The sequence below is a fragment of the Dermacentor andersoni genome, chromosome 1, assembly GCF_023375885.2.
Source record: "Dermacentor andersoni chromosome 1, qqDerAnde1_hic_scaffold, whole genome shotgun sequence".
NCBI classification, from domain to species: domain Eukaryota; kingdom Metazoa; phylum Arthropoda; class Arachnida; order Ixodida; family Ixodidae; genus Dermacentor; species Dermacentor andersoni.
In genome coordinates, this window is record NC_092814.1 from 114,759,970 (window position 1) to 114,773,496 (window position 13,527).

The window sequence follows — 13,527 nt, forward strand, 5'->3', positions numbered from 1 at the left end:
GGGAGGGAGGGACGTAGGGAGTGCGACGTTGTGCTCCGGCAGCAACTGCATATTTCGCGACCAGGCGCAAGGCGAACAGACGATCGCGGCTCAATCTCGCGCGCGAAACGGAGGAAAGTGGGTAGGCAGCGCGGGAGGAAGGGGGGGGGGGGGGAGGCGGCTTCTACTCCACCAGCAACCGCGAACTTTACGCGGCGGCGCGCGGTCGCGCGCGCGCCGTATCTTGAAAGCGATCTGCAGCAACACCATCCTGCAGAGGGCTCATACCTTTGTGCTTGCTGTTTCCTCGCGACTGTTTGCTTTGAAGCGATATACAGCACGAAGGTCACTTCGCTCGCTGCTGCTACCGCGCTTGCTCACGCCAGCGTTTTGACAGCGAGTGCGTCCACGCTCATCGAATGTGATTTGTTCATGTTTGCCTGTGCGCCTTGACACCATTCCTGTTAATTCAGTTCTTAAGCAACTGTTTACAATACGGCCGATAAAACTACTATATTACTTCGTATAACTAACCCGCTGTGGCTGCTTAGTGGCTGTGTTGGGCTGCTAAGCACGAGGTCGCGGGATCGAATTCCGGCCACGGCGGCCGCATTTCGATGGGGGCGAAAACACCCGTGTAATTAGATTTAGGTCACGTTGAAGAACCCCAGGTGGTCCAAGTTTCCGGACTCCCCCACTACGGCGTGCCTCATAATCAGATTGTGATTCTGGTACAAAAATCCCATATATATTTTTTTTTTACTTCGTATAACTGTCTACTAATTTGCTATCGCAATCGATGCTTCCCTTTCGGACGAAACTGCGACTTTTTTCAATTCGGCCTCGCTCCCGCAGCACATCACGGGACCACTAACATACAGCGCGCGGCCCGCTCATTCTCCTCGCACTTGGACTTTGTTCGATACAACACGACATCGGCGAGGGCACGGCGAAAATGCGCCTGGGGTGTCTTTGTAATTGCTATCGCAGTAAATTTATTGATAGAACTGAGCACAGCATATTGTGTTCAAGCAATTGAGCGATGCAGGTGTAGATGACGACGAGTAATTAATTTGTGTCAGGCATATGCACGTAAAACATGTGTGGACTAAAGAGTGGCATATCTCAGGAACTGCAACATTTTGATGTCTCGTCGCTGTTACGGTTGGCTTGTAACACCCCAGGCAAAAAGGATGCTCTACCATCATGCCTCATCGAAACGAAAGATTGATTCCTAATTTGCCATGGTTGTCTCGAGTGGATGACCGGTCTGGCAGGGCCCCGCAGTGCTTACAGGCCCCTTCGTGTGTGTGCATGCATACGTGGAACGAAGAATGGACTCCTAATTTGCCATGGGTGTCTCGAGTGGATGCCGGTCTGGCGGACGCCCCGAGGTGTTCACAGGCCCCTTTGTGTGTGTGCGTGAAAACCCTTTCCGCGAACCAGACAGGACCCCCGGGATTTCGCCAGAAAAGACACGCTCGTGAAGAAGTCAACTGGGACAATGGATCAGCCGCCTATCCACAACCAGACGCCTTTTCCACGAACTGTGAAGCTCTACAGGAGAATTTCCGCGAACCAGACAGGACCCCCGGGCTGCCGCCAGCGGAGGCACGCTGGTGAAGACGTCAACTGGGAGAATGATTCAGCCGCTTATCCACAACCAGACGCCCTTTCCACGAACTGTCAAGCTGTACAGGAGAACTTCCGCGAACCAACGTCGCCTAGAAGAAAGGATAAGCGCCTACGATCCCGGACCTGCTGGTTGCCACTTGCGGAGGCGAGCTCGTGAAAGGTCGCCGGGTGAGTGGGTGCCGCCGGCAAGCACCGTGGAACTCAGTGCATATCACATGACGTTGACGTGAGCAAGATCCCGCCTACGACTTTAGTGGGCCTACTTAAAGGGCCCTGCAATGTACTTTTTCACTTCATTCTCTTATCTTTCACCAACCATTGAATAAACCGTGCAGTAGAAGTCGTCTCGTCCTTGCCTGGTCGCCATGGTTTACCGGATGCCTGCAGCCCGCCGACTACGCCACGCTACCCAATAGTAACGTCGGTCGAGCTTCGAGAAACAGGCGTCGCAACAACTTGGCCGCGGTGGGGTACGCTATACCCTGGAGAACGCAACATGGCTTGCATATTGGAGGATATTCTTTCTTGAACCTTCCGTATGTGTATAGACTATTTCCTAGGAAACATGGTTGTTCTTGTTATTTGACGTTTCTTGCTATAAATTTTGTTAGCCACGAGGCACTCACCTTAGCTCAGTTTCTATTTTCATTAATAAAGAATAATTTGGGCTACCATTTCGTCAATTCATTTGTAACCTCTCATGCATCGCGACATAATGTATGCGTTTTGTGTGAAAGATGTTTCTAGCTTTCGTGTTGGGTTTCAACTTGGCTATCAGTTCTGAAAATTATTTGTACAAAATATATTAAATCATAATACTTCCGCAAAATATTTTACATGATGCGCATCGTTTACACCATGCATCCGGAACAGTGCACAGAATATTAAAGAAGCCGATCACTTTTCTTTTTTCTTATTCTCACCATTGAAAGATTTTGGCTGCTAATGGTCATTGATGCAGTTCAGGGGGGAGTTTTATACGAGTGTCAGCCTATAGTGTTATTTTACCAGCCGTGGTTGCTTAGTGGCTATGGTGTTGGGCTGCTAAGCACGAGGCCGTGGGATCGTATCCCGGCCACGGCGGTCGCATTTCGATGGGGGCGAAATACGAGAACGCCCGTGCACTTAGCTTTCATTATCATCAGCCTATTTTTATGTCCACTGCAGGGACGAAGGCCTCTTCCTGCGATCTCCAGTTATCCCTGTCCTGCGCGAACTGATTCCAACTTGCGCCTGCAAATTTCCCAGTTTCACCAACCCACCTATAGTCAGATACAAATTTAGAAAAAAGGGGATGTCCCGCCTAGATGACCGAAGCGCGACAGCAGATTGCCTCCGCGACTAAAATGGTCCCGGTAAAAAAAAACGTGCTTCGAAAACGGGTAATTCTCCGTATAAATAAAGACTTTTGTACTTTGATAACTGGTTTCGTAGAGCTCTTGTAATTTGAATGCTACAGCACATGCCTGATCGCGAGAGAAAAATAACCCCGAGCCTTCTACAATGATGCGCGTCGTCTACTCTTTAGCTTCATTGGAAGGGACGAAAGAAGAAAGAGCAGCTCGGCATGGCTTTTGCGTTGGCTTACATGTACACGGAACATGAACTACTCGTTTTCCGAGCTTACAATGAATCAGTTGCTATTTAACAAGTACTTGAGAAAACCGCATTTATCGAACCCATTACAAACCTGTGGCGAGAAGACGATCGAGCAGGAAAGGTACGAAAATGCTTCATTCATCGTTTTAAATAAATACTCTTGGTTGTAAATAGCGTAAGATTTATGTATTTCTTTGCTTTTATGTTTTCACAAACTTATTTTCAAGAATGTGATAGTTTCTTTTTTCCGTTCCTTCTCACGTTTTTTTTTTTTTTTTTTTTCGCAAGCCTGCAGTCTAGCCAGTTCGCGTAGCGTATAGCGTCAGTGATGCTCGCTGCTATCTTTCGTCGCCGGATCACGGGTCAAAATAAACGCACGCGGCACAAGTGGTGCATCGTGAACTCGCAATAATATCTCCGGCAGAACAGACCGCGTCTTCTACGTGGTACACGGTTCTGTGAGACGTACTGAAGTGGTTTAAGCCGGTATGGCCGGACTTTCTGCTGGCGTTGAGGCGGACGGAGCACGCAGCGCGATGTGCGCGCGCACATTTGAGCCTACAATCAGCCTCGGAGGTCAGTTGTGTATTTCTGAAAATGACATTCACTAATGTGACCTTATTGCAGTATTATCCTCTAGTTCTAAGCGGCGGTTTAGGAGCAATGAAATATGCGCGATGATCGTAACAGCGTGGGAACCGTTCTGCAACGATGGGAGCTGTGCTGTTATACTTTGACAAGCGTTCAATCTGTATGCTGGAAATTACATTGCGTGACTACTTGGTCCGGTGGATGAGGTTTCCACCCATGAACAAAATAGTTTTGGTCTGTAATAAGAGCATACCTTACAGTTTGGATTAAGCTTGTCCAGCAAAGCGACCGTTTACGAATTGCGCGAGCGTCTATAAGCAGTGGTAGGTGCTGGATTACAGATATCTTTGTCCTACATAGCGCATGGTCCAAGCATGCAGCATCAACGTTTATAGATCTATAAACGTTGTGTGGCGTGACTCGTTTTCTCTTCCTTTTTCGAGAAAGACGATGATAACCGATTTTTTTTTTCGGTTGTGTTCGTTCCGTTCTCTACGATGCACTCGCACGTATTAGGAAATTTTGTCCTCAAAAATAGCCATCGCATTGTTTTTATGCGATCCCTCTCATATATTATTACTTTACAGGGCAAAAAGGGTATGCCAAAGCACATAGCTTTGTATGTATCGTGCTGGTTCACCAACCGCAGTGATCGCTGTGTTGAGCAGCGCCATCGGCCTCATGCAGGAAGGCTATAGCGCAGACATATAGTGATTTCAAGCCTACTAGACTTGAAATGCGTGAGAACGACGCCGGTGCACATGTATCACAAATATTTGATAGCGCCTGCCGCTTAGAAGTTTCGTAGTTGCCTTAGGTTGGCCGTACACGAGCATGCGCTCTTATGCTTTATGTTTTACTCCCTACGCCACGCGATCATATAGTGAGCAGATTTATCATGCCATGCTGGTAATACAGAGACACCGGTTCTCTTCGTTGAATTAAAACCGATATACGTGAAAAATTTCACAACACATACACACACCGCGGCTGATAATGCGCGTCACGTGTTTGCGCCCCCCAAGGGATATTTCCTCGTACTGTAGTTACCGATGCACTGAAAGGCTTCCCTGACGACCTTATATGAACGTACATTGCGTAAATTTCACAAAGTACGATCTAAAACGTCTCGAGATCGTTCCGCAGCACGCGACAGCAATACTTTCAAGCAGCGCCGCGCCGGATCGCGCAAGCCAGAGAGGAGGAAAGGCTCGCCGCGCGCCCTTTTCTCCTCGCCCGATGAAAAGGTCTATACTTTTCTGCCGTCTTCGACTGCGCACAGGAACACGGAGGGAAACCACTCCTTGGCGTAGAGGGGGTGAACGTAGGTTACGTCGGGTCAACCCACACAGAGGAATTCGGAAACAAACCACTCCCTGGCGTAGTGGGGGTGAACGTATACTATATATAGGACAGAGGAGAGTAGGATTTGCACATTCCGCTCATAATCCCGTCGCACACACCCGACGGACAAGTCTTTTCATGTTGATGAGCGTGGCGATTAAGCACGTCGTGTCTCAGGCGTTTGGCATCCGTTGCATTCATTACCAAACAAAGTGAACCGTAACAATTTACAGAGAGAGAGAGCAAATGATAAAGGAAAGGTTGGGAGGTTAACCAGGACTGAGCCCGGTTGGCTACCCTACACTGGGGAAAGGGAAAAGGGGACGGGAAGATTAAAAGAAGAAGATAAAGTCTACTGGGGATATCGTTCGGTCACACAGTCCGGATCACAGACGTTGACTCAATCCAGTAGCTTTCAAATATCGCAGCAGAGCTTTTGTGGCCTTTTCTGGTTGCGATATGCGAGGCCATGGTCCCAAGATCTTGTTCAAGGTGAAGGGTGTTCTTGTTTAGTGAAGGGTGTTTAGGGCGGCCGTATTCTGACTTCGCTGGTACGCGTGCGTAGAACGAGTTATTAGAAGACACATTTGTTTGAAGGTTCCTCTGTGTTGCGTAAGTTACGCAAGTTTGGTTGTTCGTTTAAGGAACGTGTCCTGTGTGGATTAAAGGAACAAATGTGAGTAAGCGTGATGAAAACTTTGTGTATGACGCAAGTACGCGTTCGGAATAGGGACCACAAAGCTAGCGCGATTGTGATTACGTACCTGTGGAGTTGGCCAGACGGTTCAGTGGCAACCGTACATGAGGTAAGTACGCCACTGCGATAGGGTAAGAACAGGCTGTTCCTGAACTTAAGTTACTTAAGTTAAGGTCTGCTTAAGTTGTGTTTGGGTATTGGTGGTTGAGAAGCCTTCGGTTTAGTTCTACGTAAACCTTTGCTCTTATGCAGCGCGACGGATGAACCTTCGTCGAGAGAAGTCCTAAGGAACTGGGAACAACGAAGAAGAAAGAGCCTTCGACCCAAAGGAGTCCCGAGGAACTTGGAACAGCCAAGAAGAGAGAGCCGTCGTCCAAAGTAGTCCTGTCGCCCCAAGTTCCTCCGATCGTCCTACAAGCCCGACTCCAAATCTTACAAATGGTGGCAGCGGCGAGATCGTCTGACGACTCCTACATCTGGTTGACAGCGGTGGGATCGTCCGACGAATCTAACACCGGCAAAGCGGTACATATGCCGCCTCGAAGTTTTCAGCAAGCTGCAAGAATGGCTGCGAAGGAAAGGACTGAGGGAGATCATGTTGTTCCGTGACACTGCGCCGGCACACACACCCAACGTCGTGCTTAAGTTTTTAGAGCCGACAGAGGTAAAACTTACCACTCACTCATCTTACAGTCCTGACATGGCCATGTGCAATTGATTCCTATAGCCGTTCCCTACAGTGAAACACTGCATGCACGTAAGGTAAGATGTTTTCAAGCCCCGAAGAAGCTATTCATTCCTACGAGAGTTATCTTGCAGCACTCGGAGAAAATAAACAGAAAACGTGTCTCTAAAAGTGTTTACCAGATTGCACAAGTTAATGGAATCTGATGGCGAGTATTTTGAGTAACTGTATTGGCCATAGAAGACTGATAGCACTTTAATTTTCTTGCGATAGCAATTATATGAACACTGCAAGCGAATTTACGCCGTCGGCATCACCGTAATATTCTGCATAAATTCCAAGTGCGATAACATCGCGGCCGCGCGCCCTATGCTGTAGGCGCGAGCGAAAGCGCTAGCTGTCGCGAGGGGTGCGAGAAACTGACACGTGACGCACGCGCCAGACGTCTCAAAGAGCTAGTGACGATGCGTGCGATTGTGGCCTAATCAGTCAAATCATCGGGGCGGCTAGTACATACTATGTGATTCCATGTATGGTTCGTCAAACGTTTTGGGGCCCCAAAGAAATAGCGTCGAAGACACTGCGCATGCGCGAGATGCAAACTGCGTTTGGGTTTTGCGTTGGGAACGCTATTTCACCGATTTAGCGGGAGCCCAAATAGCGGCCCCAAAAGCTTTGCGTCAGCAAACATGGTGGCACCCATCGAAGCGACGGCTCTAACCTAGTACCAAACTAGGTTCGATTCGTGGTAACGCGTGAAGTTCGCAAGCTAGAAGAAGTGACTGCGGTTATCGCTTTCTCTCAGCTAGCGTGTGTTATGAAGATTGATTCATTAGACGGCGCTGATTCCGAATTTGATTGTGGATTTTATGGATCATAGGCCTAACACGGCTATGCTTGACTGGTGAAGGCACGTAAAGTTGGTTAGCTCAAAACTAAGCGCAACTAATTGTTTGCTGCTTAGAGAATAACCTCTAAATTGTAATTAAACGCGAATACACGCAAGTCAAAATTACTATTGCTATAATAAAATGGTATATTTTATTTAATTATTTCTAATAAGTTTTCTTTGACGCCGTAGTGGCGCTGTCAGCCCAAGACGCTATCCGCAAACGCAAAGCTTTATTCTAAAGCTCTTCACAGGGGTAGCACACTCTCAAGTTCAACAAATGGCCACAGAGGGCGAAAAAATCGACCGCGCGCCGCTGCTAACAAAGCCGACGTAGTAGCATCACTTTCGGGATTCGTTCGTTAGTTCCAACATTTCCCGGTAGAGGCGTCGTAATAAGCGCAATTTTATCTTACAAACTTTCTCTTAAAATTACCGAAGCATTTTATTTTACATAAAAACAGGGCAAAATTATCATTGCTAATTAGATATTGTGCTCTTTGTTAGTAAGTTTATTGTTTCTTCGCCATTATAAACGCAAATAGCGTTCAGCATCATCGATCTTTCACGTGACCTCTGGCCTGGATTTAAAATTTTTACCGGTATTTCCGAGTGCACGGCGGCACGGATTCATTCGTTCGTACACTCAAGACTGCTTTGTTTCTAAAACTAGTTTCTTGCGCTTCGATGTCTCGCGTTATTTAACTTGGGGTGAAGTTACGTGTTTGCAAGCGGACATGTAAGCCCGGCAGTTGGGTTTCGGTCGTGAGCCATTCGGAACAGGTCTGCATCGAAACGGGAGCTGGATTTTGCTGCGGCTGACAACGGCAATAACGGTGAGTCGTTTAGCACCGCTGCTTGAATCGTTATATAATATCCGTGTCATTACCTTCCAGGCGGGCACAAGTTAACGAACTAGATCCTGCATTACATATGGGCAGTGAGGATCTCAGTTGCTGTTTCCTAAATAAACCTTTACTTGCGAGGCTGTCGTTTGGTTTACACACACAACCAGGAAAGAAAGAGCGATATCGGAACGCGCGTCTCATTTTTCATGTTATTGTAGCCGTGGTTGTAGGTGACTGAGTAGCCTTATCAATATACATATTAAAAATTTTTTTCGAGTCGGCCGGCAACGTCTTTCGTCCACAAAACCGAACAATCCTTTGGTAAAATAAAGTGAAAGTACAGAATTTAATGTATTAAACAGTTGCAAGCATGATAATTCACCCATATTTCGTACTTGTTGGTTCCAAATGTTCTTGCTGTTCAGATTGGTTTACTGTAGGGCATTTATTTTTGCAGTAGTGAAGCGGTGCATCACGTTCGTGCAGAAAAATAATGCATCAGTTCTAATAGCTTCATGACTTTCATGCATTTGCTTGTGGAACTAGCAGTGTGATCACTTCTAGTGTATAAATGAACCCACAAATGTTCTCATTTGTGATCTTAATAGTACTTGCGCTGTTGACATGCATTGTAGTTAGGCAGACATCAATTTTATGGACAATAGCAATATTTATTTAACATGCTGCTTAAGCACCCTAGAACAGACAGTGTACATTTGCATGTGTTCTGTAGTCGCAAATCATTACAACATATATGTCACACCTTTTTGCATTTTAAAACTTTGCTTTTTCAATTTCTGATTCAGTCAAAATTTCTGTTCCAGACATGCAGTAATGAAGACGGCACCAGTATAAAGCAACACACTCCACGCACTAAACAGAAGCTGCTGCCTGCTACAACAAGGTCATTGTGTGGACATTGGCTACTACTACAAGGTAAGCAACACATGGTTCAGAAATAAATATGTTTGATATATGCTGTATTGGCTTGCTGTTTGCAGCAGATATGAATGTTTGTTCATATTTATGGTTCAGTATAATTGGTTCGAACATATAAAACACACATAAAATTGGCTAATCTGTGCTGTATCTCATGTGTCACCGTTTTGCCTCAACAGAGTCTATGCCAAGCACATCTTGGTCATCACAGGAGCTCCTATCTGCGCCAACAGGAAGGGGCTGGAGCCGAATTTGCAAGGCTTTTACACCAAGAACAAAGAAGCACATGCAGAAGAATATGAATGAGATATCAAGTCTGCAGAGGACTGTGTCAAGACTGAAAAGAGCTTCAGCCACCATTCCACCAGCACGGACATTTGGTTGAGTCATCCAGGTAACTCAAGAAGGACTTTCTAGAAATTCTTCGTCTTCAGGTGCACCTGCAACATCTGACCAAGCACGGACGACGCTGGCCAAAAGATTGAGTTCCATCAGTTTGCCCTTAATCAGCTTCCTAGCCATGTTAATTCCGTTTGTGCCAAGTGTAATTTTTCTTCTATAAATGCAAGCTTTCTCATTGCCCATTTTTGTTAGAGGTCATTCATCCTCATCCAAATATAAAGGTCAACCGATTCTTCGCTGATACTTAATACCAGTCACTGTCTAGCAGCCTAACATATCTGTAGCAGTATCTTCTAGTGTATGTTGTCATGCGCAATTCCTCTCCTGAAATAGCTGATGCAGCATCGGCATGCGTCTTGCATTAACCTATGCACATGTGCTATGCACCATTTTACTTTTCTTGATGTTTTTAGCCTTCAGTGCTTGCAGAGCAGAGTGGCTTCTCTCTTGAATGCAAGCTTTCTCATTTTCCATATTCCTAGTCTCGTTGATGATTGCTCCTCTTCCTTGATAGCCTGGGTCTTTGTGCAAGCTACAGTGAAGTGATTGATTGCAGAATCTGGTTTTGCTGCCACACTTGGCTGTGGTAACTGTGTTACGTTTCTCAGATGTGGGGGCCTGGTCAGTTGCATTGGTAAGCAGTCCCTCGGGGTAAGCATTTGCTCCTGCTGTCCGCAAAGCGACATAGACTCCCAGTATACACACACCGTAACTGGTGCGCCCCGTTCGTTCTGGCCTGCTGCAGTAATGGGCAAATTGTGCTTGTGGCTTACCTCGGCCATGATTTGCTCAAAACGGAGACCAGCATATGTGCTCACATGGTTCGAAGTGTATGAAGTTGATAGCCGTATGGGTGGAAAGGCCCGCAAGAATGGCTGCCGAAGGTGATGCCCACAAAAGCGACTTGTCCACATTGCGACAAAGTGTGAGCCACACATAGCAGCCCCCGAAAGAAAATAAATGTGCACGTTGGAAAGGAGTTAACGCTAAAATGCCGGGTAGTCCATGTCGCTGTGTTGGTTGCGGCAGCAGACGCCTGCGTCACCTGATTGCTCCGCAATGGAAGTTGCTCATCTTCAACTGCAACTGTTGGTTCAAACAGGTGCGAGACTCTGTCCAATCTGTTTGTACCGCAGGTTGTCGCTCGTTACCAGACCACCACATGTGACAAAGGCAAGCATTATGCCGTAAGATGGTTCGTAGCCAATGTATAATGTATTGTCTGAACCTCATGCGGTCACTGATTGCTGTTTAATCTTGCTGTTATGCCACTTGGTTACGGTTGCAGTTTTATGTTTTTCGAATATTGCGGCCTGGTCGGTTGCACTGGGAAGCAGCCTCTCGTAGTAAGCATTTGATCCTGCAGTCTGCACAGCGACATAGACTCCCAATTTACGCACACCGTGATTCATGCTCCCCGTTCACCCTTTCCTGCTGCAGCCATGGGCAAATTGTGCCTCTGGCCTTTGTCGGCCGCGATTAGGCATGAACGGAGACCAGCATAAGTGCTTACATGGTCGGACGTGTATGAAGTTGGGTGGAAAGGCCCGTAAATGTGGCTGATGAAGGTGATGCCCACGAAAGCGACTTGTCCATATTGAGACAATGTGGGACACCAAGTGTGAGCCACACATTAGCGGCCTCCAAAAGAAAAGAAACATGCAGGCTGGAAAGGAGTCAATGCTAAAATGATGGGTAGTCCATGTCGCTGTGTAGGCTGCGGCAGCAGATGCCTGCGTCACTTGATTGCTTTGCACTGCAAGTTGCTCATCTTTAACAGCGACTGTCGCCGCAAACAGGTGGGACACTCTGTCCAATCTGTTTCTGCTGCTGGTTGTTGCTCGTTAGTAGACCACCACGTGCGACGAAGGCAGGCACTACGCCTGTAGGTAGGCAGCTCAATGTACCCTAAGAGACCCGTGTATGTGAATGCTCACTGTTGCCATATGGTTCGTCGCCAATGTATAATGTATTGTCTGAACCTCATGCGGTGACTGATTGCTGTTTAATTTTGCTGTTATGTCACTTGGTTATGGTCGCAGTGTTATGTTTTTAGAATATTGCGGCCTGGTCGGTTGCACTGGGAAGCAGTCTCTCGAAGTAAGCATTCGCTCCTGCAGCCTGCACAGCGACATAGACTCCCAATTTTCATGCACCGTGATTCGTGCTCCCCGTTCGCGCTTTCCTGCTGCAGCAATGGGCATATTGTGCCTCTGGCCTTTCTCGGCCGCGATTAGGCATGAACGGAGACCAGCATACGTGCTTACATAGTCCGATGCGTATGAAGTTGATAGCCAGATGGTTGGAAAGGCCCGCAAAAGTAGCTGATGGAGGCGATGCCCACGAAAGCGACTTGTCCATAGTGAGACAATGTGAGACAGCAAGTGTGAGCCACACATTAGCGGCCCCCGAAAGAAAAGAAACGTGCAGGTTGGAAAGGAGTGAATGGCTAAAATCTGGGGTAGCCCATGTCGCTGTGTAGGCTGCGGTAGCAGATGCCTGCGTCTCCCGATTGCTTCGCAATGCAATTTGGGCATTTTTAACGGCGACTGTCGCTGCAAACAAGTGGCACACTCTGTCCAATATGTTTCCGCTGCTGGTTGTTGCTCGTTAACCTGACCACCACGTGCGACGACGACGGTGAGCCGTTTACGAGCTCGCGTCAATGATTCCAGCGTATCTCGACATGCAAACTTTATTTCTGCTATTGCACGAGAATGTACACTGCTTGTCTTCTGCCAATAAAGTCGCGCGTTCTGTTCACTCACTTGTGGCTTGTTTGTATGGGCGTCAGTAGAGGCTCTTGGCAATTAGAACGCACCACCTACGCGGCAGCGAAGGCATTGAGGCATGCCGCATAGCCTGCAGGGCAAGCACGGCGCGTACCAGCGTACGCGACCGGCAAAAAAACGGCCATATTAAATTTTGCTCTAAAAAAAAAAATGTGCACTTCCGCTTCCGGTTTGAGCAACGTCATCTGGCGTCCCCCAAAGTAAGTTCCATGCGCTGCCGCTGCTTATTTTCGAACCACGGCGGAAGGTACAGTTTCCCTTCTCTAAGTTTGTTCTTTATTCTATGCTCTTCACTCCTGCGTGCCCCAACGCTAACACCCGTAAAGCTCTTTGGGGCCCCAAACTATTGGGGCCCCTATTCTAAAACTCTCTAATATCATTGGTGAATATACGTGTGAACTACTTTAATGAAAACATATTTAAAAAAAAAAAGGATTTGACTGATGCGGCGATGCTTAATTCACTATTCGCTCCTTCAGCACGGCGGACATTAGCTGGTAGACCGAATAACTGTCAAGACCGTTCGGTAGTTAAGAATGGATAATTAACTTTTTAATTACTCATTTTAACATTACTGTTGCAATGGTAGTATTGAAGGAGGACTCCGCAGGAGGCAAAAACAATTTGCGCGGTTTTAAAACCGCCATCCATTGTTGAGATATTCGTTGACATAATTTTGCCTTCTGTCGCTCCGACCGCTCTGATATCGAAACTGGGCGCACGAAGTGCGCCCGAAGGACTACCCAGGTGAAGCTTCCCGCCCCATTTGATTTATTTACATCAACGAGTTGACCGACTGTGCGCGCCTCGTATCATCTCGCGAAAATCGTGTCTCGGCGTCTTACCGACGCTTGCGGTAGGCCGACGACAAACGCGCGACGATGGATTGGGCGCTTCAGCGGGTCATCGCAGCGAGCTGTTCGTCACGAGAGCGCCGAGAAAAACGTGGGCGGTGTTCCAGCGCTGTGTGAGCGCCCAGTTTCGGTATCGGAGCGACAAAAGGCACATTTCTGGCAACGAATATCCCAGCGACAGGTGGAGTTTTACTGCGATGCCAATTATATGGACATTCCAGGCGCATTTCCGCCGTCGGCGTCGCCGTGATGTTCCGCACCAACTCGCAAGTG

The 13,527-nt window shown here is 47.5% G+C and overlaps 1 long non-coding RNA gene across 1 annotated transcript; it reads left to right on the forward strand.

Moving 5' to 3' along the window:
- Positions 1-8,911: 8,911 nt before the first annotated feature.
- On the forward strand, positions 8,912-12,371 carry LOC140215240 (uncharacterized). The gene is made up of 2 exons (XR_011892187.1): positions 8,912-9,203; positions 9,386-12,371. It is a non-coding gene; the product is annotated as an uncharacterized lncRNA (long non-coding RNA).
- The last annotated feature ends 1,156 nt before the right edge of the window (positions 12,372-13,527 follow it).